The 16487-nt window shown below is 37.1% G+C and overlaps 1 protein-coding gene across 2 annotated transcripts in view; it reads right to left on the bottom strand.

Annotated features, from left to right (window-relative positions):
* The window catches only part of cadpsa (Ca2+-dependent activator protein for secretion a), a 454508-nt gene that overhangs the window by 21627 nt on the left and 416394 nt on the right, over positions 1-16487 (bottom strand). The gene's annotated exons all lie outside the window — the stretch shown is intronic.

Raw genomic sequence — 16487 nt, 5'->3', positions numbered from 1 at the left:
TTAAATTTGTAATTAAACAATATACATGCCATGAAAGTGCACATTCCAGATTTTATTCAAGGTTATTTGTAAACATGTTGGTTTGACCATGTAGCAATTACAGTGTCTCCTCATTACAGGGCACCATAATGTTTGGGACATTTGACTTCACAGGTGTTTGTGAGTACTCAGTACGTTTAATTGCTTGATTGGTGCAAGGCTTGCTTCTAAACTTTTGATCACCTTTAGAGTCTGTAGATGCCATTCTTCAACCTGAAGGCCAGAGTTGTGCCAAAGAAGCCATTATGAGACTGAAAAACAAGAATAAAACAGTAAGAGACATTGCCCTCGGAGATTTTCATACTTGAATGGTTGGGTTTGTCTATCTTGGATAGAAGATAGAAACAAGCAGTGCGGGGATGGAAGGCGATGAGGTTGGCGGTGGTGGGAGGGAGGTGATGAGGTTGGAGACAGTGACTTGATGAGCCATGGTGGAGTCCTTTTGGAGAGGTAGGTAGGAGGAGGTGTCTGAGAGCTGTTGTCTGACCTCAGCAAGGTAGAGGTCAGTGCGCTAGACCACAACAGCTCCATCCTTGTCTGGGGGTTTGATGGTGAGGTTGAGATTGTTGTGGAGAGAGTGGAGGGCAGAGCTTTTGGAGGAAGTAAGATTAGAATATGAGAGGGGAGTGGTGAAGTTGAAATGGTTAATGTCTCGGCAGCAGTTGGAAATAAAAAGGTCCAGAGTGGGCAGCTGGCCAGGACAATGTGTCCAGGAGGAGAGAGAAGGCTTAAAGTGGGAGAAGGGATCTTGAGTTGGGGGTGGAGGGTCACAGTCATGGAAGTAGGCTCAGAGATGGAGGCGACAGAAGATGAGTGCATTAGGTGTGGGCAAAGGGGAATGAAGAAATACAGAGGCTAAACTGCAAGATGCAAACCATTGCTAAGGTGCTATGCTTTGGATCTTGGACATTTCTTTTATCCCTCCGCACTTTGCTCTTGCCACCACACTGATAAGGTTAATCTTGGTCTCATCTGTCCACAAGACCTTTTATCCAGAATTCTGCAGGCTCATTTAAATACTTCTTGGCAAACTGTAATGTGGCTATCCTTTCTGTGGCTAACGAATAGTGCACTGTAGTATCTTTTCATGAAGTCTTCTGTGGACAGTAGTCATCGATATATCCACACATGCCTTCTGAAGAGTGTTTCTGATCTGTTGGACATGCATTTGGGGATTTCATGATGATGAGAAGTCTTCTCTCATCAGCAGTGGAGGTCTTCCTTGGCCTACCAGTCCCTTTGTGATTACCGAGGTTACCAGACACTTTCTTCTTAATGATGTTCCAAAGAGTTTATTTTGGTTGTCCTAAGGTTTTGGTGATGTCTCTTGCTATTTTATTCTTGTTTGTCAGCCTCATAATGGCTTCTTTGTCTTTCATTGGCACAACTCTAGTCCTCGTGTTGAAAAATGGCATCTACAGACTCCAAAGGTGATCAAAAGCTTAGAAGCAAACCGAGCTCTTTTATACCTGCACCAATGAAGAAATTAAACATACCCGAGAACTCACAAATACCTGTGAAGCCAAATAAAATTATGGTGCCCTGAAATGGGGGAAATTATGTATAAAAAAAAAAGTGCTGTAATTTCTCCATGGTAAAACCAAAATATTTACAAATTTACCTTGAATAAAATCTGAAATGTGCATTTTAATTTCATGTAAATTGTTTGATTATAAATTTAAAACTATGAAGCAGAGGGGTAAATAAAGGAAAAAAATGTCTTTTGTCCCAAACATTATGGAGGGCACTGTAGCTGGAGGCTAGAAAAACCCAGTGCTGTGGAGGTTCAGTGTAGTGGAGACTGGCTTTAATTGACAGTGAATGCCAGATGATGCCATATTAGGCTCCAATAATATATCTACAATTCACACTTTGTACTGGTCTACATTATGGTGTCAAGAAAGCAGCCTCTATCTTCAAAGACCCCCATAAACCAGGTCTATGCCCTCTTCACTTTGCTACCATCGGGGGATGGGGGGAGCGGGTTAAGGTACAGGAGCCTAAAGACGAGCACTCAGCAGCTCAAGGACGGCTTCTTCCCCTCTGCCATCAGATTCCTGAATGATCAATAAACCAAAGACTTTGACTTTACATGCAATATTTTTATCTATATTTATGATGCTGTAATACTAATTTTGTGACCTGTTCATGACAGTAAATTCTGATTCTGCTTCTCTACATCATCTGTAAATATGGGATTGACTTCTAAATGTATGCTGATGACACCCACTTTGGTCAAAGCTGCCATGAACCAGATCATTTTCCAATGAATGCTTGGTGTGAAGCCACATTTTCTGATTCCATTACTTCCTCCTCATTGTTTTCTTTAGTTAACTTCAACTGTTGTCTGTCATACTTGATTAACCTTCCAGTAAATACATTGTTTGGTATTTCTGCAATTGCTTTGCTGCAATACTGATTGCAATATCTACATTCTGCCTCATGGCTTTATTTGCTCAACAGATTCCAATATTCATATCTCCATTAAATTATCTAGAACTCTGGCATTTAACCTTGCACCTAACCACCACTGTCGACATCCCTTCTCAGAGTTTATTCTTCTTTTAAAGTCCCTTCATGGAACAACTTCTGTCCTTGTCTTCTCCATTCCTACTATTTAGCTCCTTTCACTTTCAAGCCATTTTTCATTCCAGTGTCATATTCTGGCATTTTATTTGCTCCATAGCCCACTCTTCCAACTTTCAAAACCGTTTGTAGCCAACTTACATCCAATCATATATATGACATGTTATTGGATATTTTTAACATTAAGCATTAGTATGTTAAAATCACTTGACAAGTTTAAACTGTTTGACTGGAGGATTGATTGCAGGAGTTGAGATTATTTTCTGACCTCACTCTGACAAACTCAAACTCTTTAGTTCCTTCTATGTCTGTATCATATTCTTTCAAACAATTTGCTCCTGAGCAAATCTGTAGGTTTCCACATTCGTGCTAATTAAAAGGCACTGAACAGGTGGGTGGTTGGTTCGTGCAAAAAGGAGCAAGGTCACTATTTCCTTCTGGCAGAAAATTGTGGTTTTTTTAAAAAAAAGTGCATACAAGGTTGTACTGATGGACTCCAACAAGTGTAATAATCTTCTAGCAGGAAAAGAGAGAAAAATTGAAAATAATATAGCATTAAAAGTTCAATGTCTGTCAGCAAAATTGTTGGCTCAGATATTGCTGGTTTTGTCATCGCTTCGACACAGAACCGCCAGCTTTTCTCAACTCAGGTTCTGGCAAGTTTCAGGATTCCTACATGAATGCCGAATACTGAAAGTACTGGCTGATCTTTGCCGGATATTTTCCAGAATTTGCACTGTCAAATCTGCTTGTGGGTGCTGTGCCAGGTTAGACATGGAGTCCATTCATTTATATGGGGATTGTGGGACGGGGAGACAAGATAAGAAGGTTACAAGGTTATACTTTGAAGTTCTAATTACGTGCTTTTAGATGGTATATTTGTTATTTTTAAACTATAAATTAATTTTAATAGTTTTAGAAGCATTTAAAAAATCTTTTAAAAATTGACAGATGGTAAAGGGTGTTGTGAGGCTTTGTCATCTGTCAAACGCTTTCTGTGGGCAGTGATAGTTTAGGCCCACCTGCCTTCTCTGATTAGATCATTTGGACTCCTGTTAATGAAAGGGCCAGCTCTCATTGCAGGAATGCTTTGGCCAGCAAAACTGGCCTTTCATAAATTGAGAAGGCAAGTTGGTGGATTTGGGCAAGGAAGCTGATTCAGAAAAATCTGGGCCTTTATTTTTAATGGGGAACAATGTCTAATTTAAAATAATTTTTAAAGCTTCGAGAAATATACCGGTGAAGCGTAATAATCCTCATGATCTGTTATGAAAATTATCATAATTATGACCAATCCACTACTTTGTTTTATGCTTGTATTGTTAGGTACTATTTCCAGTCTTTTCCATAAACTAGTCACATTTGAGCATTAGATCACTTAAAATATGGCTTAAGTCGGGATCTGTTATGGGGGGGGGGGGGGAAAGGCTCATTTACAAATAATTATTAATAGAACCACTTTTTTTCCTTGTCCTTTCTTCGTAGTTACTGATGCTGCTGTAGTGGCTTTACATAAATATAAGCATTGTTTTCCCTGCCATCATAATTTCAAGGGTGGAAGATTGCCATCTAGTAAAGATTAGGTTCTGACATTATTAATTAGCTTTTGGATGGAACGGGTATTTTCTTCTAAAACTAGCAGTGACAACCTATTTGATGAGTAGCATATATATGATGTTAGAAGAGGAGCAGCAAATTAATGAAATGTTGTGGCATTTCCTTGGATCGACATTAACATAATTATTACTTTAGAAGTGTGATTTATCAGTAATAGAGAATTATATTTAATCCTTTCAACATACTGTAATTTGAATTGTTTAGAGCAATTCAATTAGTTTGAGTCACAGGAATAGTTAGTTTGGTTAAAACTCATTGTGAGCTTGTTGCAATGGAGGTGAAAGCAAGAAGACATATGGGGTGAAATCATGCAGGGTGTGCCACACGTTGTGTTAATTGTTGGTGCGGAATGTAAATTTATCCTCCTTTGAGTGTGAAAGCCTGGGTATATTTTGGAATCTTGGTGTGGAGTTAAAGTTGGAGAGTTATGTCCTGTGAGAAATAACACCCACCACACCATACTTCCCTTCTAAAAAAAGAATGAAAGGAAAGAAGTGAAGGAAAGGATCGCTGAAAAGCAAGAATGAGAGGGGAGAGCAAAGAGAAGTGAAACAGACCAAGAACTACCAAGGGAATGGTAACTGGGAGACGAGCAGTGAGTTTAACTTTTACCATTGGGTGAAAAGAAGGTGACTTATTTTTTTCACTGTGCCCTTTTCTGTGGTTTTGATGGTGATTCTGTTGAACCTATAAACAGATGTTGGAAGAACCCCGATGAAAATGAGCCACTACTATGTCTAAGCTTGTATGAACACAATGCTTGTTTTGATGCTTGGTGTTGTAGACCTATTATCACATTCTCCATGTGGGAAAACAAAGAGTGTTTTATAACCATATTTTGTAAGACTATAGATTTATTTGATCAAAGCCGCTATATGAGATGTATTGTATTGCAATTTCTTGACTTTTCTGTTCATATTCACAATTGATTCTATCTTTTATATTGTCTTTGACAATAGGTTAGATCTTTCTGTACTACCCAGTGAACACACTTGGGCTAGCTAGAATGAGATCTTCGCTGCTAGTATTACAATCCAGGGGTTAGGTAGCTAGTTAGTCTCTGCCAGCATATTGCTGAGACCCCATCTGCATATTGCCCTGACAGGTTTTGACAGAAGGCAAGGTAGGGATATAACTGTGTGTCCTATCAAAGCTGTGAATGAGTTTAGTAATCTAATGATAATTTGTAGAAGTAATTAAAAATGGAAAAGTTGTTGAAACTGATTATCATTAATATACAAGTTGGCTTTTCTGTGGCACAGGCTGAGAAACCCAGATGAAATCAGTGAACATGCTAAACCTGACCTTGAGTGGCACTGATGGCAATTTCCTCTGTGTGATGCTGTCAAAGTCATAGATCACTGCAGCACAGAAACAGGTCTTTCAGCCCTTCTCATCTGTGCCTCACTATTATTCTGCCTAGTCCCACTGACCTACACTGGACCATATCCATCCACACCCCTCCATCCATATACCTGTCCACATTTTTCTTAAATGTCAAAAGTGAGCCTGCATTTACCAATTCAGCTGGCAACTTGGCCATCCTCCCATCATTCTCTGCATGAAGACCTTTAAACTTTTTCTCTTTCATCCTTAACCCATGTCCTCCAGTTTTTATCTCTCTTCATCTCAGTGGAAAAAACCTACTTGCATTTAATCTGTCTATACCCATCTTAATTTTGTATACCTTGATCAAGACGAGGCTCCACTGTTGGATTCCAGGTGGCGTCCAGCAGTGGAACAGGGTGATAGAGGGAGACATCTGTTGCTCAATAAATCCTGAAGTACAGTGAGTCTGGGACTGACTTCTGTGGAAATGTTTATATTCCATCAGAATCACTGACCACAGAGCAGTAAGATTCTGTTCTAGGTTTAAATTTACAGAGGTGATATTTGTATTAGCCTTGCAATAGACAATAGGTGCTGGAATAGGCCAATTGGCCCGTCGAGCCAGCACTGCCATTTTTCAGATCATGGCTGATCATTCCTTGTCAATATCCATTCTCTGCCTTATCCCCATAACTCTTAACTCCCCTGCCCACAAGAGCCTTATCTAACTCCCTCTTGAACATATCCAGCAAATCTGCCCCTACCACCCTCTGCGGCAAAGCATTCCACAGATCCACATTTCTCTGGGTAAAAAAAATTCTCCTCATCTCCGTCCTAAAGGCCCTTCCCTGTATTCTTAAACTATGCCCCTCTAGTCCTAGTCTTTCCCAACATAGGGAACATGTAATCCGAATTCACCCTGTCTAGCCCCTTGATAATCTTGTATACCTCAATCATGTCTCTCCTTATCCTTGAAAGCTCCATCGCATATAAGCCTAGTCTTTCTAACCTTTCAGCATATGTTAATCCTGCCATCCCAGGACTAACCTTGTAAATCTGCGCTGCACTCCCTCTATAGCGAGCAAGTCCTTCCTCAAATTTATGTTAAAAAAATCTGCTTTTATTTGGTACACAAAAATATTGTTATATTTGTCTAGTATTTATCTCAACCTCCCTTCAAAATGTTTACAGCTAATGAAGAATATTTGAGATGTAGCTTTTGTTGTTGTAATGTAGGGGAAAGTACACTTTAACATGCAAATAGCAGACTCACCAAGACAGTACCATGATGACCAAATAATTTGATTGGTAATTAATATTAATTATAATACTGGCAATAACTCATCGATTTTTGTCAAGAAGATCAGATAATTTTTCCAGATGAAAGGGCAGATGTGATTTAAATTTTAAATATATGTTTGAAAGATAATACCTCCAATTGTGCAGCATTCTCTCCAATGTTTCTCAGACTTCATCTGATGCTTGTCCCTGAAGACTTGAGAGTACAACGTTTTACCTCCCTTACTTTCATATTTATTTGTTTGCTTAGAATTATTAAATGCTGTTTCAAAAGTAGCAAGCAGTGATATCTTATTAAACTGAAAAACAATTTCGGACAATCAGCGCCAGTAACATTCCACAAGTGGCATTATTGGGTGACCTTGATTGTGGGTGTGTATGTGTTGAATAATCTGTCGTGAGATACCTTGAAGAATAGCTCAGACCTGAAACATTGGTTTATATCTTTACCTCTTGAGTTCCTCCAGCATTTGTATTTTTACTACAATTACAGCATATGCAGACATACTAACAATTTGTTAGCTATTAAAAGGAATCTTAAAAAATTCCAGGGGGCATCATTGAGTTCGGCAAAAAGTCTGTCAATTTTACTGTATGCCTTTACACATCAATTTCGTCCCAGTGGAGATTCATACAGGTGAAAATGTTCTCCTGTATGTGTTTCCTTAAGGAGCATAAAATTAAGAAAGGTGGGCAGAAAGTGTAAAGTTCCTATAAACATTCAAAGAAGTGACAACTTTAATCATATGTCCATAAATGCAAAGTTGTGAAATGGTATTTCTGTCTCTTGAGTGCAAGTTGATGTTATTTCTGTTCTTGACATTTTGGCAATGTCCCTAATCACTATGATTGAGTGCTTACTGAGCCAATAGGACCTACCATATCTGGTAACTGTTAGGTCAAGGCATATGTGTGGACAAAATCAATGACTATCTAATCTCCAAAAGCAGATTAAGTATATAATTGACCTGTCTAATCCATATATCATCTTCAGTCAGGTTTAGAATCTGTCTGTTACAAACTGGCACTTTGCCTGTAAGAAAACTATCTTACAGATAATAGCAGTGAATCTGATGAAAGCTAAAGAGATGGCTTTTGATCTGTAATCAAGGAGGCTGCTAGATTTAAGCAGATGAGGCACAGCTTTTAGATCCTTATCTCTACACAGGCTGTTCCACTGGGACTACATGAAGCAAAATAAATTAATTTTTGTATTACCTCAATAACCTTAAAATCTTTCTATTATATGACCCATTTAAATTATTGTTTGGTAAAGCCATACCATAATATGTTCTATTCCCATTTGCTTGCAAATAGTATAATGATAAATGATTCTTTATGAAATGAAAATACATGAACTCTGCATACAATGTGTCCTTTAATCTAACAATGTGTTTTTTTAAAAATTCTAAATATGGAACAAAAGAAATCAAAATGCAATCAAACCTGTTGTGCAGCACTTTTGTCATGGGCTTACGATTTATCACTAAAATAAATGAGTACAATGAGAATTAAGAAAATGTAGTCAGTTCACAAAGCTTGTGTCAGTGCAACAGTTCTTTTATGTTATATGATTTTTACTGCAATCCGGCATAATAGGACATTGCAGTCCACCTGGCCACTCTAAGTTTGCAATTTTAGGTTCTAACAAAAGTAGAAAATCATTAATTTATTCCAGATTATATTTTGATATTGCAAATTATTAGTGATACGAGAACAAAACAAAAGCACACTACAAAGTGCATATAAAGAATTAATTTTCCTATTTGAGTTTCTCAATTTCTTTGATATTTTATGTGTTTCCTCACAAACATAAAATAACTTCATCTTTAAAGATTTTGTTTTGTTTTATTTCTGTAACTATGGATGATATAAATAGCATAAGCCATTGAATGTATATTTAAATAATGGATACTTGTATAATGACTTGTATGTGACCATCATTAACAGATTTTTATTAAAAAATAAAAATCCCGAGTATCTGGATTCTCATTTTTCAAGATGCTATTTTAACAAAACCAAAGCAGGAGCAAATTAATGGGATGAAATATATTTCTGTCTAATGTGAAGAACGTCTTGTGTAACAATTTAGAACCAGCAGTTTAAAACTGTTTGGGTCTAATTGTTGTTCCAGTAACATAATACGTAATCTTTTCTACATTTATAAACCTGCTGATTGCCATACCTGCTCAAGTCTTGATTAAAGACATATAATAAACAGAGCTGTGAAATTATTAACAATTTTGGCTGGCTTGGAGCAGTGCTTCAACTTGTCAGCCATCGGACTGTCAGATATTGTAAATGTGCACATTGTAGTTTAAAAGTGATATTACCACCAGGTAATTGCAGTGAAACATTGTATGGGATCCTGCCAATAGCAAAGGTATAGCTTCATGGAGGACTATTAAGATGGAGAATTCTTATGAGTATTTAGTGTATTGTCACTGTTTAAAGGGCAGAACACAGGTACGTGCATATCTTCATCCAACCAATAAATTGGTGTAAAATGAGTTACTTATTCCAAAGCTTGTCTAATTTGCAACTTTAACAAAATAAAGAAAACTGGATTTGAAGATTAAATGTTGTCCTAGTCATGGATTCAAAAAACAGGGTACATGTGCTCAAATCTAGGTATGTTTTATTGACCAATCAATGGACTTATGAGTTCTGACCAAGTTCCAATTCATAAATTGAACAACTAGATGGGATGAGCCCCTCTTTGATTTCCCCAATATGAGTGATGACAATCTTAATTAGCTGTGTTCTGCAATACAGATTCTGCTAAATGACCTTGACACCTAACAAAACTATTCAATATCTTCCATGATGAGATCAAGCACTTATCCCAGTCATTCTACTTGAGACTGAAGAAATTTAGATGTCATCATTTTCCATTTCAGCAAAGAAGATCTCACTTTCGGGAGGAAGAATTGGTTGCCTCTACTGTTTTGAAGTACCATGAAATTCAGTATTGTTTCCAAGAAGGGGTGCTGAAACTGCAGCATTAGTTGTGAAGAAGGTGAGTTGGAGAGTAATATTTGTTGGCAGATGATAACTTCCCATTTCTTGAAATAAATCCCAAAAAACTGTAGATACCGTAGTTGAAGTAAAAGCACAAAACGCTGGAGAAATTCAGCAGGTCTATCACCAATGTTTCGGGCCCTTCGTCAAAGTATGAGAAAATGCCACCATTTCCATTCCTCAATCTTAAAGTCGTATCCGTGGCCAAGTGAGGGGGAAAATGACTTTGCTTGAGCTGGATTCTGTTCACCAAACTAATTTTGGAGTGGTCATTCAATTTAAATAAATTGGCTCATGTATATGCATCCTGACTTATTAAGGGAATCAGCTATTCTAGGTATCCTAAGGAGTCCTCCGGTTTTTTGGTCTGCCCTCCCTCCCTTATCCACTTATTAACCTCCTGCCTGTGGGCCTGTGCTCCTCCCTTACCTTAATGAAGGGCCCAAGCCTGAAACAATAGTTTTATATCTTCACCCTTGCTATATAAAGTACATTGTTTGGCCTGCTGTGCTTTAACTTCTTCCATAGTATCTGCAGACTTTCGTGATTTACATCTTAAGGAGTTGTTTGAGATAAAATGTGTAATTGCAGAGGCAGTACTAATCAGGATCAGTTTTTGGTCTTATTGTTAATCACTAACATGGAAGTTTGCTAAAATATTTCTTAATATCCAAGCAGAAAAATAATGTTTACTGCACTTTCAGATCCACTAGCAATAATTCACTTCAATTTAGCAAGTTAAACACTACTTCTCTTTTCAAAATCGTTACCAACTGCTGTTTACTCAGCCATGTTTTTAAAGAAACTACTGTGCTCTATTTAACTGTATTAAAAAAAATCTGTTGCAAATAAGTAATTCATTTTTATAAGCTCTGCAAGCAGAAATGGTGAAAATACACAATTAAAATCTTCATCAACTTTTTCCCAATCAACTCCATTTGTAAGTTGGCCAACACACCTACTTAACTCTCCAGGAACTTCATTAAAGCAAAATGGAAGTCTGATGTTATTAGGTATCTGATAAATCAGGGAAGGTGTTAATGCTTTCCTGCACTACCTTTAACCACAATGGACAAAGACACCATCAAATCTGACTCATCATTAGTCTGAAGACTGATAAGTGCCTGTGGCCATAGGTTAGATTGAATGGCTGTAAAAGTAAGGCCACATTCTCTGCAAAGTGGTCCGACCGATTGTACCTCTTCACCATTGTGTCTGAACCTGGTTTAGAGAAGTTAGACATGCACACCTGTGTAAGAGGTGATCCATTTTATGCTGGATCATTGTGCATTTTATATAGATAGCAAAATGGGATCTGCTCATAGAGAAAGAAGAAATAAATGTGGCCACAACTCTCATCCTGAAGCACACATTTTTGTATGGCTGCAAAAGCGACCCTGGGTCTGAAAATGCTAACTACGATTATGTGCTAAAGTTCTATGGTTCCTGAAGTTATAGAGGATAGTTTTGGCCATATTGCCGCAGAAGACTGCATTCTGTTGGACCACATAATATCATCTCTGCATCACCACAATTTTCAAAGAAGCACCAAAGCCTTTCTAGGCTGGTGATGAGAAGCCACCCTCTGGAAAACAAAACTCCCAAGAAAATATATAATATTTCCAGCTAACACAAGATTCTCTGGTACTTGGGCTGTAATTAGTCTTTTTTTTTAGTTTAAGTTTATCAACGATTAAAGGCGCTGTCCACAACTAAATGTTGGAGATTGGTGCATTTCAAGGTCTAGGTACAAAATCTCAGACCATTCACATGGAGATAATGGTTAAAAAATTGACATTATGAACATAATGTAAATCTTCTTTGCAAATTTATATTTACAATAGAAGACATACAAAGATGCTGAATTATGTTTGCCAATTTATGAATAAGGCTTATTTTTGGGGAGAAAAACCCTGTACCCACCTCTGTTCTGTCGAATTTTCTGTTAGTTGGGGCAATACATCCTATTAAATAACCAATAAACTTTGGAAGCCAATCTTTAAACTGCCTCATATTTACCAGCCTTTTTGATACCTGTCTGCAGATAACATATCTGAAACTGCATCACATATTGATACAAATTACTTCCTGGTAAATTTCAGCAACTTGTTTCTTATTTCACCAGTTAGCTGTGATATATGAAGATATAAAATTGTTGCTTCCACACAACTATAGCTTTTGAAAGGGCATTTTTTAACAGCAATTACATTTTCAGCTGTTGTGGGCTTCATTTTGTGTCAAGTTTTCAATAATGTAACACAATTTACTACAATCTTAATTCAGTGACTATTGTATCTTGAAGAGTTTGCCACAAATCATGAAATGGAACATTTAAGTACATATTTGAATCAAAATAGATCTGCATTACTTTTTTACTTCTGCAATTCAAAGCAGAAGAGCAAGCCAAATTACATTTAAGACAAAATTCTCTAAAACTGGAACACAAAGTGATAAATGAAAAGTTGTAGCTCAAACTCTAAATCCAATCTGATCCCATAACAATTATTTAACAAAATTGTAGTACTTACAGTCTTTACAGTTGTAATTATGCCACACTGCATGTCTCTTTCCACTTACGTTATTTTTCATCCAATACACTGCACACTAAATTGAAATACTGTCAAACACAACAATAAGTCACATTTTACAGCTCTTAGTTTCAAATATGTTACATGGTAGGTCTTTCAAAAGTGCTTCCTGTTTGTCACAACATTAAGTAATTCTAGAAAAGGTAACATTGTAAGGAAAAGAATGAATGTCAATTACAGTATTTGATGGCATGTAAGACCCACTTTTTTGCCCAAAATATAGCTCAAAAGTATCCCATGGGTCTTGTATGCAAAGTTGAAATTAGGGTTGGTGGCAGACTCCCCTGGCGGCCTCCATACTGATCCACTGCCCCACTTATCCCCAGGGAGAGAGTGGTGCTGTGGGACCATTGTAGGGACCGACAGTGGACCACGAGAAGAGTCTCCCGATGGCTTGCCATGCTACCTGTCCCCAGCAATAGATGGTGGTGATACTAATGAGCCACGCAGCGACGAAGATCACTTTTATCATTACTCACCTGTAAATACACTAAAATATTCCCTGCTGAAACGGGGGAGGGGGTCTTGAACACCATCAAATATGGTCATTCACTATTTGTGTACATATTAGAGGTTCCAGGGATTAAAGCTTGCATTTTTAAATAATAGAGTATCATTGTTACTAGGACTTTACGGAAATACTGTACAGCATTAGGCTAGATAGTTGGAAGAGATTTTATCAGAGCCTCTTCATTCCAATCCAAAGAAGTTTCTAATCAGTGGTTGGATTAGGACTTTATCTGCTTAAGTATTCAAATGCTTACATTCATAGTGAGTAAAATCAGGTAGGATGCAAAATTGACAGCTAACCCAAACCAACACATTTACCTCTTGTGGGAAAGCTTAAAATTATCCCACGGTATATGCACGCCTGAAAATCTCTGCATGCCTAACCAGTTAGTGTTAAACTTGTAAATGAATATAGACATTCACTAACATTCTTCTTCCAAAACTCTTACATTTCCAGTTATCCTAAACAGAATAGACAATGGATGCATCTTATTCATGGGAGCAATCAAACTCCCATTAATATCTATCTATATGTCTTTGTATAAAATAATTTTTAGAATGAATGTGTATCTCTAAATAAACTGATTCAGACCTAACTCTGAATCTTTACAATTCAATAATATGGTGCTTTCTAAAACAAAGAAATAATTGTCCTATTTTAAAGCAAATTACAATGCATTATGATCTCTTTAATAAAATGCCATAAAGAAGCTGAGATACAACAGTATTCCAAAGTTGACTTAGTCACCTTATTTCCCTCTCAAAGGGGATTAAAATAAAGAACATGGAAAGTAATATTAGAATCAACATAATCTCCTGCTAGCACAGATATCTGAATAGCCCAAGGCAGCAAAATTATATATAATAATGTAATACTGCATGCTTAGGAATTATTTTTGTATAACATATTTGTATAAAACGTAGTGGCATGATTAAAAGAATTTACAAATTAAAATTCAAGTCCTCAAAGGATTATCAAAAACATTTTCAAGTACATGACATTTTAAAACATGTAAAATAAAGAAGGTAAGTATCAAGGTAAACCCTAGAACTGCATGGAGAACAGAATCAATAAAAGAGAAAAAGACACAAAGCCCTGTAACTACAGGGAGACACAAGTGACTGCGGTTGCTGGAGGAACTCCGTGGAGCAACCAGCATGTCTGGAGGGAAATGGACAGCCATTATTTCAGGCCAAGGCAATTCATTTGTCCAGATGAAGGGAATCAACACAAAATATCATCTATCCATTTCTCTCCATGGATGCTGCCTGAGTTCCTCCAGCAGTTTGGTTTCATTTTTTGACAGTAATTACAGAATGTTTCAGACACAATTCTTAACTGGTTTGTTTAATTTTTGGTGTAACTGGAGCTAGTTCAGTTAGCTTCATCAGGATAGTATATAAAAAGTCACTTTATTTATGTATACAATGGTAAGGAACTCCACGTCACCGATACCAAGTTAATTAAAATCCTCGAACTTGATTTAAAACAAAAGAACCTATATGGAGTTTGAATGTATATTTAACTTGAAATACACAAAAGACTTGGGTAAGAACAACTTATTTCTCAACCTGAAACCAGCTGATGCTTGTTAAATTCTTGAGATATTTGCAGGAATAAGATGAACCGACTTAATTTCTAGTGTTTTGATATTCAGTGCAAGCTAGAAAAAAAAGTAATTCAGTTGCCACTTCACACATTTATACTTTAGAAGAACTAGATATAGTATTATGATTTTGCTTACATATTCCCATATTGTCGAAGACTTGAATTTAACGGTACCTACACCACAAGAAAACTATCAAGATGGCATCTCTAGCTTTGATCCCAATCGGAATGAAGCTAACCATGCAACACTAATTATTTTATTTCAATTTTCCAGAATTGCTCAGATGTTACCTTCAAAGAACAGTGCTTTGAAGGAAGTGCTTACTCAGTTACAATGAGGTCTTCAAACCTTCAGAATGGCACATATTTTATCTGTCTATTGCTTCGTTTAATGGAGAATTTTATTTTTGTTAAAGTAGTTGCAAGCAAATACAGTGCATCAGAATATTGTACAAAGATCTATTTGGACATACTTTGACTAATCTAAAACAGTACAGATGACTGGGGACAGAAGAAGAACTGCTGCCCTCATAAAAACGTTTATTTATATTTCCCTCTGTTTATTATCTAATTATTATTTTTGTTCCCAGAGCACATAAACTAACCTATAAAGGTCACAATTAACCTGGCTGCCACAGTGTCACTAGACAGGTATTAAAGGTTACGGAGAGAAGGCGGGGACGGGGTACTGAACTTTAAGATCAGCCATGATCTCGTTGAATGGCCTCGAAGGGTCGAATGACCTACTCCTGCTCCTATCTTCTGTGAAAAAAAAAGTTTAAGACAACACTATAGAAATGCAGTTGCTGTAAAGTGCGATACAGGAGGACTGAAAATCTCAGAAAAAAATCTCTGAACTCATTTGAAGAGATGCTGGAACCTGGACAAAAATACATAAACTATGAGATGAACTCAGCAGGTCAAGCAGCATCCATGGAGGCTAAAGGATCATTCAACATTTTAGCTCAAGACCCACCATCTGCCCTGAATTTTCCCAACAGTTTCTTTTTTAAACTCAATTGAAGAGTAAGCATTTAATTCTAACTGCTGGAACATTTTTCCTTTGAATTTTACCTTTTCTCATACACAACATTGCCTCTCTTTTGGGAGGATCATGAACTGATAAGGATTAGCTCTGCCCTGCAAAAGCTTGTCCTTTGCCAGAGAGAAATGTTGCTGTGTCGATGGTGGGTGATGGATAAGTATGCGACTGAAGACCATCCAGCTGGTCAGCAACTGGCAATGGCAGAGTCTTAACGGGGTGCAGAGAATGGTCCAAGTAAAGTACAAATTTTAAAAAGATGCATTCAGGATATTTATTGCCACACAATTGAAGAAAATGGTATATTCTCTGGAGACATTAGACAGAATCAGCCAACGTAATAATTGACTCAGTGAACTCCTTGGTAATCAGTTTACCTCTCTGTCAAATCTGGTAATTTTCACACTCCAATGGTCTTAGAAAATGAGTCATTTAGTTGGTTTGATCATGCCTGTAATGTCTACCAAATGGATGATCTTTTCCCCATTTCATACAACCTTTAAGTTCCCTGTTTGGCATCCATGCATAGAGCATTGAGAGCTCCTAATGTGCTTTATGCATGTATGAAAAAATCTTGAAGATATGGTCATGATAGTAGATGTACACAGCAAGATTATTTGACTAAAAATCGTGCCACTTGATACAATGTGACAAAACACTGGATGTGAGAGATAAGTTTCATTTTAATTATTGAAAAATAGATGAAAGGGAAGAGATGGAGAGCAATTGCAAAAGAATGAAGGAAAGGAAGGAATTTTGTCAACAGAAATGAAACATTTGACAGAGCCTTATGAAAGCATATGAGCAAGATAACAGAATGATATACAACTAGAATGCAACACCCTCA

Source organism: Narcine bancroftii, chromosome 5 (assembly GCF_036971445.1).
Source record: "Narcine bancroftii isolate sNarBan1 chromosome 5, sNarBan1.hap1, whole genome shotgun sequence".
In the NCBI taxonomy this organism is placed as follows: Eukaryota; Metazoa; Chordata; class Chondrichthyes; order Torpediniformes; family Narcinidae; genus Narcine; species Narcine bancroftii.
The sequence above is the reverse complement of the archived record's forward strand: the minus strand, read 5'-3'. Positions and strand labels throughout refer to the sequence as shown.